Source organism: Sarcophilus harrisii, chromosome 2 (assembly GCF_902635505.1).
Source record: "Sarcophilus harrisii chromosome 2, mSarHar1.11, whole genome shotgun sequence".
Classification (NCBI taxonomy): Eukaryota; Metazoa; Chordata; class Mammalia; order Dasyuromorphia; family Dasyuridae; genus Sarcophilus; species Sarcophilus harrisii.
The window spans coordinates 221,428,857-221,443,811 of NC_045427.1; positions in this window are offsets into that span (position 1 = coordinate 221,428,857).

Consider the following 14,955-nt stretch of genomic DNA (forward strand, 5'->3'; position numbering starts at 1 on the left):
TTCTTGATCCGATTTTTCTTGTGCAGCAAGATAACTATATAGATATATATATACATATATTGGATTTAACATATATTTTAACATATTTAATATGTTTGGATTACTTGCCATCTAAGGGAGGGGGTAGAGGAAGGAGGGGAAAATTTGGAACAGAAGGTTTTGCAAGGGTCAGTGTTGAAAAATTACCCATGCACATGTTTTGTAAATAAAAAGCTTTAATAAAATTTAAAAACAAAAAAAAAAAGGAAATCTGAATTTGAATCCTGCCTCAGATGTTCATTAATTGTGTGACTCTTATCAGTCTTGGTTTTTTCATCTGTAAAATAGAAACAATAATTTCAACTACAAATGAAATATATATAAAGTGCTTTGCAAACCTAAAAATGCTATATGAATTCCAGTTATTAGATGAGAATTAGAGAGGTACAAACACATTTCTCTGTGAAATGACCATAAAGGATCATAGATTTAAAGTTGGAAAGGCTTTTGACATCATCTAGCCTAAAGAGGTAAGTCATTACTGACAGGAGTAATGATGGAAAGTATGAGGCACTAATCTCCTACCATTGATTTATGGTAACACAGTTTAAGCCAGATAGATTTTCTCATTCATTCTCACCCCAATATACAAGAACAGTCTTGCCTCTGGACTTTGTTCTCCTCCTTCTCCCACCTCCAATCTCCCATCTTTTTTTCCATTTAGTCAATCAAGCAGCGAGCATTTATTAAGCATCTACTACAAGTTTGACATAGTATTAAATGCTAGGGATACAAAGAAAAGAGAAAATACTACGTACCCTCAACAAGCAGTCATTCCAATGGGGGTGAAAAACATGCAAACAACTGTGTTCACACAAGATAAATAGGGTCTAAACGGAAGATGATTTCAAAGGAAAGCACTAACAGAAAGGAAAGGTCTCTTACTAAAAGTAAGATTTGTCCTGAATGTTAAAAAGAAAATCAAGGAATCTAAAAGGAATTCCAGAGATAAGGGACAGTCAGTACAAAGAAGCAGACCTGGGAGTTGGAGAATTCTGCTTAAGGAATAGCAAGAAAGTCAATGGATTGAAGAACATGTGGAGCAAAGTAAAGTGTTGGTAAGACTTGAAAGATAGGAAAGGGCTGCATTATAAAGGGCTCTAAAATCCAGAGGATTCTATATTTTAACTTGGAGGCAATAGAAAGTCCCTAGAATTTCTTGAGTATGTGAGGTGACCTTGTCAGATTTTGAATCACTTTGGCAGCTGGGTAAAGGATGAATTGCAGTGGGGAGGGAACAGAGGAAGCTATTTCAATAGTCCATATTTGAAGTGATGAGGGTTTGTGCCAGGTTGGCAGCAGTGTGACTGGAGAGAAAGGGATGTAGACAAGAGCTGAGAAGCTATAAAGATAGAAATGACAAGACTTGGCAAGAGATCGGATATATTGTTGTGTGCATGCAAGTATGGAATCAAAGATGCTGCTGAGATTGTGGTCCTGGGTAACTGGGACGATGATGCTACATATAGTAATAATAGGGAAGTTGAACAGAGGGGAGGCTTTGGGGGATATGTAATGAGTTTATTTTTGGACATGTTGAGTTTGAGATGTCTAAGAGGCAGTTGATGATATGAGACTGAAGATCAGGAGAGTATTTAGAACTGAATTTTAAAAAATCTAAGTATCATCCTTATAGAGATGATACTGATTCCATGGGAAGCATTGCTGCTACTAAGTAAAATTTTATGTAAGAGGAGAGAGCCAAGGAGAGGCCCTTGAGAGAAATCCATAATTAATGGACTGACCTGGAAGAAGATTCCTCCAGGGGACATTCAGATAGGCTGGGTAACTGGGAGAGAGTAGTCTTAGGAAAACCTAGAGAGAAGGAAATATCAGGGAAAGAAGGTGAATGGCAGTGTTGAAGGCTGCAGAGATCAAGAAGCTTGAACTGAGAAAAGATGACTAGATGTGGTAGGTATCATTGATAACTTTGAAGGGAGAGGTTTCAGTTGAATGATGAAATCAAAAGCCAGACTCTAGAGGATTTAGATTAGATTGAGAAAAGAAATGGAAGTGCTAGCTGTAGGAAGATTTTTCAGGGAGTTAAGGTTTTTAAGGGGGGAGACATAGAACAATAGTTAGGGAGAATGAATAGATAGAATAGGGCTTTATAAGAATGGAAGAGGCACAAGTATGTTTGTAGACAGTAAAGCTTGTGGAACCAGAATTCAGTGAATAGGCTTCTCTTGGCCCCTTGGAAGGGAGGAGATCAGGTCAGAAGCATGAGTATAAGGTGTGGTAGGAAGAAGAAAGCTTCTTAGAGTCCAAAGAGTGCTCTGAACATTGACAACACTGAGAAGCCCATGCCATTGACCGGCTTAAAGAATGAGTCAGCTTTAGGTACCCCCTATACTATTTTCACTCTTTGAGAAACAAGGGAGCTGACCTGGGAAATCAGCAATATTGCTGAGGAAAAAAAATAGTCAAAATGCCTTCAGGCAGCAAGGAAAATTGAGCGTTATATCCTTTAAAGAGAAACAGGCAAGAAGAAGACATGGTCCCTTCCATGGAGCCTTTAACTCTAGGGCCAAGTAGCATTTATCAGAACTTTAGGGCCTGGATCTTAAGGTTGGACACTTGCAATGGAAAGAAAAGGCTTCCTCCTGCTCCTGCTCCTCCTCCTCCTCCTCCTCTTCCTCTTCTTCTCTCCCTTCTCCTCTTCTTCCTTCTCCTTCTTTCTCTTTTTAATAGCAAGCATTACTTATTATGTGTCAAGCACTATTCAAAGTCCTGGGGATATAATGAAAAAGCAAAAGCAATAGTTTTAGGAGGGAAGGCCCTAGCAACAGAAGGATCCTCTTGCAGAAAGTGGTACTTGAGCAGAGTCTGAATAAATCTATTTTTGTCAATGTTTTATTAACCAGCCTCATCAATAATAAGCAGAGAATGAACTAAGGGATAAGGTCCTTCAGAGAAATGCAGACCCCATTCCTGATATTCCTCCTGGGGAGGGACATAAACTATAATGATAATGATGGGTTGCTATTGTTCAGTTAGTTGTTCACTCATTATCTGACTTTTTGTGACCCCATTTTCGGCTTTCTTGGCAAAGAAAGTGGTTGTCATTTCCTTCTCTAGCTCACTTATTTTTTCAGATGAGAAAGCTGAGACAAACAGTTAAATACCTTGTCACACAGCTAGTTAAGTGTCTGAACTTCAGATTTGAACTCAGGAAGATGTCTTTCTGACTCCAGATCTGGTGCTCTATTCACTATATGCCACCCAGAGGCCATTATGGTGAGAGAAGCTCCTAAATGTGAGCTCAACCATGGGAGCTAAGGTCCTGAGCCACAGGTAAAATCAAAACAAATACAGACTCTGTTCATTGGAAATTTAGTAAGAGAAAGACACAAATACAAACATTACAATACAGAATAATACCTGTGTGCAGTGGACAAGTGCAGCCAAAATTCTGTGTGAGCTCTGAGGGGGAAAGGTCCTTACTGACTTAAGTGGCTAAAAGAGGATAAGGAAAACCTCCTAGAAGAAGTGGCAACTGATTTGGAATTTAAATAAAGTCTTAAGAACACAGATTAAGGGATTTAAAATGTCCCCTAGTCCAATCCCCTCATTTTACAGTCAGTGAGATGATACCAAGAGAAGTCAAGTCATTTGCACACCGTCACAGAGTCAGAATCTGCACCTGGGTCCTCAGCCTCCAGTCCCACTCTTCTTTTCATATCCCAGTAGAGTAACTGTGTGAGGGAGAGGCTTCGGTCTGTCAGCTCAGGACAGGAAACAGGTTAAACCAATGCTGATTGCTTGATTGCATTGCAGAGAGAGTAGTCAGAGGCCTTAATTAAAAGGAAGAAGGAAGCCTTAAGTAGGCTTTAATGGAGCACACCAGAAGAAGGATCAATTACCAATATCCTCAGCACTATCTCCCCAACAATACTAAGTAAGGATTGGGAGAGAGCCAAGCCAGCTTCAGCAACCTTTGAGCAAAGAGTGCCACCTACTGATTCATAATTCACCAACAGTTCCTTTGTCTGATGTATTTTCAGGCTCCTCTTGCTTCTGGGCTTAGAGAGATCACAGCAATAAATTATTTCCAAATCTTTCTGACTCAAATATTCACAATTTAATTTATCGAATATTAAACAATTGCAAGCTGCAAAATCCTTTATTCGGTGCCGGGAATAGCATACATGACATTTGTGTGATAATTGTATTAACATTTGGGTTAACCATCATTTGTGTTAAACCCCAATAGGATGACAGGCCCTGTCACTGCCAAGGATTTTGCAATCAAATGGAAGAGGGAGGATGACAAGTGTATATATAAAAGTATGATGCAAGGGAGAGGGAAATGAGTTCAAAGGAATGGTTTGGTCAAAACAGTAAGAAATCTGAGAAGCAAATAGTCAATAACCTTAATAATCTAGTGTTTGACAAACTCAAAAACCCCAGTTTTGGGGATAAGAATTCACTGTTTGACAAAAACTACTGGGAAAATTGGAAATTAGGATGGCAAAAATTAGGCATTGACCCACACTTAACACCATACACTAAGATAAGGTCAAAAATGGGTTTGTGATCTAGGTATAAAGAATGAGATTATAAATAAATTAGAAGAAATCTGAGAAGGGATTGATCATTTACAAATGGGAAGGAGATAGGCAAAGACTTCATGGAGGCAGAAGCATCCCATTTGATCTTGAAGGACAGGAAAGACATCCACAAATGGAAATAGAGAAAGGCAATAACATGGAGATATTAGAATCTTATGAGAAGCGCAAGAGAGTAGTTCTTTACCTTATCTGAGTGTCAAAACAATTATGTAAGGTAGATATAGTGATGTTATTGTTGTTGTCATACCAGACAAGTTATTTCATCAGCTTAGGGAGCTCCCAGTGAGGAATTCCTTTTACCAATGCAGATTGTCACTTTTTTCCAATTTAGGGAATTGAGGTATTAGGGGCACTGAGAAGTTAAGGGACTTGACTAGGGTCACTTACTGAGGATAAGTCAGAGACATGAATCCATCTCTTCTTGTTTCTGAGTCCAGCTTGCTGGCCACTGTATCACAATCAATTTTACTATAAATGGTGTGACCAGAGGTCTTATGGGGAATATGGAATTGGGGCACAATATTCAGAAACTCCATCAAATAGAAATCTAATCAAGATGGTAGCCTAGTTTTATAATGTTACATTGTTAAGAACTATTGTACATAAATAAAATAAAAATGGTAACAGTATTTGAGGTCTTGGGTTATTACTCAGTCTTTGACTCAGTTCCTACAATCCAGGATGTCAAAATCTTTCTATGGGTGAGCAGACTGTGCAGCATTTGGGCCCTTCTACTTCTAACCACATCTCCTATTATAGCAGAAAATATATAATATGATACTTTACTTTGGAAAAGACCTGAAGTTTGCTTGTAGAAGTGGAAATTGGAAGCATTGTAGCTTCTGAGGTATTATAAAAGGATGTAATTTTCTGTGTTCTCTGTGGTTTCTGAAAGTGGAGGAAATTGAGCATTAGCAAACTTGAAATTTGGGCTATGCTCCAGCTGTTCTCTAATACATCAGGGGCCTTGGAATGAATTCCAGTTTTCAAAATAAACATTAAGAGCAGAACTGTAGTATGAGATAAAGCTGGACAAATAATAATAATATTTCCTCCTATTTCGAGTTTTCAAAGTATTTGACATTTATTCTCACAAATCAGTGAGCTAGAAATCCTCACCTATTTTACAAATGGGGAAGCTAAGGCTAAGATCTATTAAGTGACATTTTTAAGTTCACACAAAAAGCAAGTTGCAGAGCCAGAATTCAAACTAAGATCCTAATAAAGACTCCTAATTAAAGGTTTTGTGCTCATTCTCCTTAGGAAGGCAGGTAAGCAACTAACATTTATGAAGTACTTAAAATGTGCCAGTGTACTAAACGCTAGAGATACAAATACAAGCAGAAAAAATAAAGTCCCTGCCTCAGGAAGCTTGCATTCAAATAGTGGAAGTCAACAAAAAGGAGTTGAGAAGGTAGGAGGAAGTTATCTGTATGGGGTTACCTGTATGGTGGAGGGATAAATCCAGAAAGTCAGAAGCAAAGACAGGAGTAGTATGAATATGGATGACTTAGGCTGTCCTTTAAATAGAGGGGACCAAAAGGAAGAAGGATGCCAATGTGGGAGAAATATATTCCAGGGTAAGAAGGCCCCAGATTCTGGGAGAAATCCCAGGATGAAAAGTCAATTGATTCATGTTCAAATGAATTCTAGTGAGTCATAACTCATATTGGTACCTGGTTACCCAGGATTGTACTGAGCTCTGCAACTTAAAAACCTTTCTTCTCTGAATAAGTGAGCTGGATATAAAAGAGGATTCTTGAACTAAAGTGGAAATATTTCTCTGTCTGTATAGATGCAGTTGGTGGCTGTTCTTACTACTTAGATAACTAATCCCATTTAGAAGCTACAACTCAGTTTCAGGAACTTAATCTGTTACTTACATCTTCCCCCACAACACAATTGGAGTTAAGTGACTTGTCCAGGGTCATATAGCTAGTAAGTGCTAAGTGTCTGAAGATAGATTTGAACTCTCGATCCTCCTGACTCCGAGTCAGCTGTTCCTTATATATTTCTACAAATTAGTTGAGGAAAACTAGTTGGAACATTAGACTTGGACTCAAGAATATCCGGGATTAAGTCCTGCCTTAGATTATCATTACTAGCTGTGTTGGACTTTGCCTCAGCTTCCTCATTGGTAAAATGAGGAGATAAAGAGTCAATGACTTCTTAAGATTCCTTCTAGCCCTAAATCCAAACCAAGGAGTATTTGATTTTGAGGGAGAGAGTGACATCTCAAAAGAATGAGTTTTATGGTAACAATATTAGCCAGAATGCAGAAATCCCTGTGAAGAGAGGGATGCCTTCTTTATCACCAGCATTACCAATTATCATAGATGGATGGGTACACCCAAGAGCTCTAGAGATGTTGATACCCCCTAGATCAATGATCCTCCTTCCAGCTCATCCTCTGAAACCATCATTCTGGGAAGTAGTCCCTATGTATATATGTTTTACAACTGTATCTATAGGTGCTACATTAATAGCTACTTAAAGATCCAGGAAAGTTCTTACCACCAAAAGTTCTTGACAAAGAAAATAACATTAGAGATGACAAATTGGTATCTGTTTTGCCAGTGCACCATGGGACTTTTCCACTTAACTTTCAAGTGAACTTTTGAATGGTGTTCTCCTCCACTAGGATGTGAGCTTCTTGAGACCAAGAATTGCCTTATTTTCCTATTTCTATCCTGAGGGTTTAGCACTTTTTACACATAGTGAGTGCTTAGCAAACTTTTTTTTTAATTCACTCATTGAGACTTACATGAACTGATGCTAAGTGAAATGAGCAGAACCAGGAGATCATTGCACATGACAACATCAATATTATATGACAATTAGTTTTGATGAACGTGACTCTAACAATCATATGATTGATGCCAATTCCAATGATCTTGTGATGAAGAGAGCCATCTACACCCAGAGAGAGGATTATGGGAACTGAGTGTGGACCCAACATAGCATTTTTACTCTTTTTGTTGTTGTTCACTTGCATTTTGTTTTCTTACTCATTTCAATTCTTTTTTTGATCTGATTTCTCTTGTACAGCAAGAGAATTGTATAAATATATTTGTACACATTGGATTTAACATATATTTTAACATGTTTAACATATATTGAATTGCTTGCCATCTAGGAAAGGGAGTGGGTACACATTGGATTTAACCTATATTTTAACATGTTTAACATATATTGAATTGCTTGCCATCTAGGAAAGGGAGTGGGAGGAAGGAGGAGAAAATCTGAAACACAAGGCTATGCAAGGATCAATGTTATCAAATTATCCATGCATATGTTTTGAAAATAAAAAAACTTTATAAATTTTTTCCTAAAATTGTTATCAGTTCATGTAAGTTAAATGAGCGAATTTTTTTTGAAGCCTACTGAGTTCTCTGCAAGAGGGTGACAAGGAGATAGGCCAAAAGGGGGATCTTCCCTGTGCCCCAAAGCAACAACTTTTCTCTCTGCTAGGCAACTTCTCCCTCTTGCTGCTAGCCTGCTCTATCATCTGGTACACCTACAACCTCCTCAGACCTATATTGTGCTACACTTGTGCCCTATGTCAAAAGGATGAAGAAAGTTGGTGGGGAATGGGACTTTTTTCTCTTGCTGTGAAAATTTAACTTCTATCTCCTTTATCTTTTCCTCCATTTTTTCCAGCCTTCACAAGGCAAAATAGTTGTGAACCAAGATCTCCTATCTGACTATCTGACTGTGTGCCCCATATTGTATTTTTCTCCAGCCAGACCTCTATTGTCTGTTAGGAAGAGTTGTGCCCTCCACCGAGTGATTAAAATTATCACATCTGACCATTACCTTTACATCCCAGTGATTTTAAACCCCTGTAAGTCATTTTCCAAAACCAATTTCATGCTCTACCATCACATGATTCCTTATCTCCATCCCTCTTAACCACCACCCCCACTCCAAAGTTTCAACTAAACATGACCCAGTCTCTCCACTCTGTGTTCTGTATCCTGTTCCATAGGGAACAAACTTCCCTCTATCTTGAATCATTTCCTTTTTCACCTATTACCTCTTTGCTGAAACCTGGTTCCTCCCTGATGACATAGCCTTCCCAGTCACCTTTTCCAGTATTAGCTATAGCTTCACTCATTCTCCATGGTTAGTTAAAGTGGGAAAGTTGGAATACTCTTTGTTCTCTATTGAGACTTCCAGGTTCTCCCACTACCTCCATCAATCTTTTTATCTTTTGGTATTCATGCTATGCCTAACTATCACTTAATCAAAATTCTAGTAACTGTCACCTATAGATCCCCCAGGTCTATTCCCCTTTTTTCCTGGAACTTACCTGGTTTACAGATTTTCTTTCCTCCCTAATTCCTACCCTTACACATATTGACTCTTCCTCCTATACCCTAACCCTGTGGTTCTCAAACCATTGTTCTCAGTATCTTCATGTTGTTAAAAAAAAAAAAACTATCGAGGAACTGTTCAAAGAGTTTTTGTTCACATGGGTTATATTTATAGCTATTTACTATATTAGAAATAAAAAATAATTTTGAATTTGTAGACCCTCTGAAAGGGTTTCAGAGACCCCAACAATTCTTTGGACTACACTTTGAGGACCAGTTAGGGCCTAACTAGTCAGTTCCTCAACCTACTCATATCCCATGAACTATTTGTCCTCCTCACCTTAGCCACACATAAAGATGGCCATATCATTATTCTTGCTATAACTCATGAATATAACACCTCTATATTCAAGAATTCTGAAATCCCCCTATATGACCATTATTGGCTTTCATCTCTCCCTCTGCCTTTCCTTACAAAACCCTGCTCTTCATCGTCACTATGACCTGATTCAATTCATTGAGCCTTCAATTTTCTCCCAAGCCATCTCCCCTGTACTAGCCATTCTTCCTTTTCCCTCTAGCTTGATTCCTTGGTGAACCAATTCAACTCCACACTATGCTCCTCTCTTGAATCCCTTGCTCCCTTATCATGTCTTCAGTTATTTCCAGGCAAGACTCAACCTTGGATCACTGCCATCATTTGACTGCTTTGCTTCTGCACATGTACTGGTGAATGAAGACAGAGAAAAATCACAAAAATCATTCTAAATACATTCCCTACAAATTTATGTTACACAACCTCAAATGAACTCTCACCAATATTAGAAAATCATTTTATACCTCCCTTACTAAGTCACTATCCATTTCTCTACAGCACCTCTTCATTTTTTCCCTCCTCAAAATTCCCAGGGCTCCTTCTCCCTCACATTTTCTCAGCTGAGAATTTTGTTTCACTTTTAACAGGAAAAAAATGAGGCCATTTGCAATGAACTTTCTCTTCTTCCCTCTTCCTTGTGTCCTTTCTACTCAGATGCCTGTCACTATCTCCTCCTTCACCTGTTTGTTACATGATAAAGTAGCCCTACTCCTTACCAAGGCTGATCCCTCTGCCTGTTCTTTTGATCCCATTCCATTCCTTCTCCTCCAACAGATTATCCCCTCTGTCATCCCCAATCTATCACTTATTTTCCATCTTTCCCTCTGTACTGGCTGATTCCATTGTCTACAAACATGTCTATATAAAAACTGCTCACTTACAATTTCTATATTAAAGGATCAGAAGGCTTGCAATATGATATTATGAAGGGCAAAGGAGCTAGAACTATAACCAATTAATCACCTACCCTGCAAAACTCAGTATAATCTTTTGGGTGTGAGGGATGGAAAAGAGATATTTAATAAAATACAGTACTGTCAAACATTCCTGATGTTTCAAATCTAAGACTCAAAAGAAGCATAAAAAGCTACCCGGGGAATGGTAAATTATAAGGGATTCAATAAGGTTGACATTTTTACATAGGAACATAATTTGAGTACTCCTAAGAACTTTATCATTATTAAACAGTTAAGAGTACAAAGAGACAAAAGTTGGTATGAATTGACTCAGATAGAATGATATCCAAAAAGAAAAAATAATTAAGAGATAAGAAAGAGGAATACACTGGGAGAAGGGGGCAGGGAGAGGTAGAATGGGATAAAAGTGAGGTGAAAGAGCTTTACAATGTCTGAGAGAAATAAGGAGGGGGTTATGCTTGAACCTTACTTTTATTTAAATTGGTTGAAAAAAGAAATAAACATACTCAGGTATAGAAATCTATCTTACCATATAGGGGAATAGAAAGGAGAGGAATAAGAGGATGGTAGAGCTAATAGAGCGAAGGATGGATTGGAGGAGGCAGTAGTCAGAAGCAAAACACTTTTGAGGAAGGACAGCATAAAAGGAGAAAGAGAGAAAGATAAACTGGGAAAAAAAACAGGTGGAGAGAAATACACAGTAATCAAAACTGTAGATTTTTTTATGTTTCTCCAATTAAGATTTAATTTCTCAAATATATAGAGAACTAAGTCAAATTTATAAGAATACAATTGATAAATGTCCAAAGGATATAAACCATAGTTTCCAGAAGAAATTAAAGTTATATAACATAAAAAATGTTCTTGTTCACTATTGATTCTAGAAATTCAAATTAAAACAACTCTGTCAGCTTAGCTTATGTGACAGGAAGGAAAAGTGACAAATGTTGGAGGAGATGTGGGAAAACTTGAGCACTAAAGCACCACTGGTGGAGTTGTAAACTGATTCAACCATTCTGGAGAGCAATTTGGAACTATACTCAAATGACAATAAAACTGTGCATATCTTTGACCCAACAATACTGTTACTAGATCTGTATCTCAAAGAGACTTTTTTTTTTAAATTAAGGAAAGGAAGGAAGAAAGAGAGGGAAAGAAGGAAGGAAGGGATGGAGGGAGGAGGGAGGAGGGAGGGAGGGAGGTAAGGGAGAGAGGAAGGAAGGAAGGAAGGAAGGAAGGAAGGAACGAAGAAAGGAAGGAAGGAAGGAAGGAAGGAAGGAAGGAAGGAAGGAAGGAAGGAAGGAAGGAAGGAAGGAAGGAAGGAAGGAAGGAAGGAAGGGAGGGAGGGAGGGAGGGAGGAAGGGAGGGAGAGAAGAAAAGGACATATATGTACCAAAATATTTATAGTAACTCTTTTTGTGGTGACAAAGAATCAGAAATTGAGGGAATGCCCTTCCATTGGAGAATGATTGAACAAGTGATACATGATTGTGATGAAATACTATTGTGCTATTAAAAAAATGAGCAGGATGCTCTCAGGAAAATATGGAAAGAATTATATGAATTGATGCAAAATGAAACAGAATCAGGAGAAGAACATATACAATCTCAGCAATATTGTACAATGATCAGCTTTAAATGACTTAGCTAATCTCAGCAATATGATGATTTAAAACAATTCCAAAGGACTGATGATGAAACATGTTATCCATCTGTAGAAAAAGGACAAATGGAATCTGAATATAAATTGAAGCAATCTTTTTTTTTAAACTTTCTTTTTCTTGGTTTTTTTATGTTTCCTTTCACAACATGACTAATATGAAAATATACTTTGCTTGATTTCAAGTGTATAACTTATATCAAATTGCTTGTCCTCTCAATGATGGGAAAGAAAGGAAGAAGGGAGACAATTTGGAACCCAAATTTTTTTTTAAAATAAATGTTAAAAAATTGTTTTACATGTAATTTAAAAAAACAAAATATTCTTTAAAATATGGGGCATGTTGTTAACAAAGGAGGTATAATCTGGGGTGAGGATAATACATTGATATTCCTTTCACTGTAATTCTTTTAAACAGACACTGAAGTTTATATGTAAACTTTTACATATTTGGAATTTTTGGAATTGAAAGTGAATATTTTGCTGGTTAAAATCCAGTATTTGAATAAGCCTTAATTTTAAGCATGACATTACTTAAGTTTATTATTTTCCCACAAATCATAGACTGAAGATGTTTTTATTGTAGCTTAAGGTGTTAAAAAATTAGAGGAAACTTTGGTCACACTTTCCAGTCTCCTGGGGTATCGAATTTGCTATTAGAAAATAAGCTCAATTTTAAAAGTCTGCAGTCTTTAATAATTTAAGTCAGCTGCTGTAGACTAATCAGTATACTGGCACTTTGTGGGACTTCTCATGATTTCAGAAATGATAAATGATGGACTGGGCATTAAATGTAATTCATAAAAGCACTCTTATCTTCATGGCAAAAATGGAAAAGATACTTTTCCTCTTTTCCCTTATGTGAATGATGTTTTTTTTCCCAATCTTTTCCTTTTCTAAATTACACCATTAAAAATGCATAACTTTTTCCTTTGATCTGTCTTTAGACAGATGAAAAGAATGTTCACAAACATGTTGGACTGTTCCTGGCTCCAAATAAAGATAAGAAAAGACAAATAGTTTTGCAGGAAAAGTTACTTAAATTTACTGTAATCCAAAATAAATTAAATGAAATATTTTTTTAAAAAGCAACAATCTCAGAGAAAAGCCTCTACAAGAATTGTACACTGAGTCATGGGAGAGGTTGCTATTTATATTGGTTGATGACACATCTACACCTGAAAAATCATGAATCTCAGTTAAACTCTCTTCTTGGGAAAAAAAATGAGGAGGGAAGTAGTTCCCATTCTCAAGCACCTATTCCTTTATGGATTTGTTCAATTTAGATCTGTATAAGCTCAAAGAATTCTAAAAGAGGCAAATGATCTGACCCTTATTAATGCCTATCATTCTTCGGCCACTTCTGTTGTCTTTCTTCCTAATGATGTTTTATCTCCGCTAAACTAATGTCTGTTTGTCCCTATGTGTTAAACGCTGCTTTGAAAATGATTTCACTTGATTTGGTTAGGAACTGTTTCCTGGTCTCTTTAAGACTGGGCTTTCATTCCATCTTTTTGATGAAAAACAGACTTAGGTTGAACCACAGCTGGTCTCTGTGGAGATGAAGCATGAAGTGTTGTCTCCACAAATATGTGAAGTCTCATTTGCAATGAATCAGCTATAAAGGAAGGGAACTGTTTAGTTCTTTTTATTTTAATTGCTTTTATGAGCCTTGAATAACCACCAAGTCTTGCATGATTAAAATTTCTATATTTTTGATAAGGTCTCTACCTAAAGTTACACTTTGGGGAACAAGAGTCCTTGGATCTGCACATTTTCTAGGAGGATAGATCAAAATGCTCATATCCCCTCCTCAGAATATGTAGAGTTTCTACTATTATTTCATGATTTGTCTCAGCAGCAAAGTAGAAAATGTACAAGATTTTGGCCCTGTTTTGATTACTATCCACCTTTTTCGCTCTCTCGTTAAAAATAAAAAGAGACCTTCAAATTAAACATTAAAAGGACCTATACTACAAAAATATTCATAGAAGCTCTTTTTATGGTGACACAATTGGACATTGAGGAGATGCCCATCAATTGGAGAATGACTAAACAAGTTATGTTATATGATTGGTATGAAATTCTATTGTGCTACAAGAAATGACAAGCAGCATGCTTTCAGAAAAACCAGGAAAGACTTACCTAAACTGATGCAAAATGAAGTGAGCAGAACCAGGAAAACACTGTACAAAATAATAACAATATTGTGACGGTGGTCAACTGTAAATTACTTAACTATTATCAGCAATACAATGATCTGAAATAACTCTCAAGGACATACAATGAAAAATGCTACCCATTTCCACAGAAAAAAACTGATGGAGCCTTTATTTTTAAGAGGGATTTTTTTGGATTGAGCTTTCTTTCACAATATAACTAATATGGAAATATATTTTGCATGACTGCAATATGTATAACCATTATCAAATTGCTTGCCTTTTTGTTAAGGGGGAAGAGGAAAAAAAGAAAGAGAGAAAGAATTTAGAACTCAAAATTTTAAGAAATTATGTTTTAAAATGTTTTTACATGTAATTGGGGGAAATAAAATATTAAATTTTTTAAAAGAAGTGGCTGCAGCAGCTGTTTTCTGCAGTCCTTATTTAGAGAGTTATCTGAAAGAAAGAAAATGACATTAAACCATTCAGCTCAGTAGGTAAAAGAGGCAGCCAGTCACCAAGGTTTATTGGTAATCAATACTGAGAAGCAGGATTGAGTGAAATTATTTTTGGAGTCTTCATAGTGTCATTGATCCATTTGTTCTACTTTATTAGCACTTAAGCACAGTATTAGTACCTGGACTTCTTAATGAGAGTTTCTGATGTCCAAAAACCCCCTTTCCTGGGCCAGCTAGATGGTTCAGTGGATAAAGCACCAGTCCTGAACTCAGGAGGACCTGAGTTCAAATTTGGCTTCAGACACTTAACACTTCCTAATTGTGAGACCCTGGGCAAGTCACTTAACCCCAATTGCTTCAGCAAAACAAAACACAACAACAACAAATCTTTCCCTTTTTTAAAAAAATAAAAGAACCTAGGAAAAATATGTCTTTATCTTGTCAATACTAATAATTCAC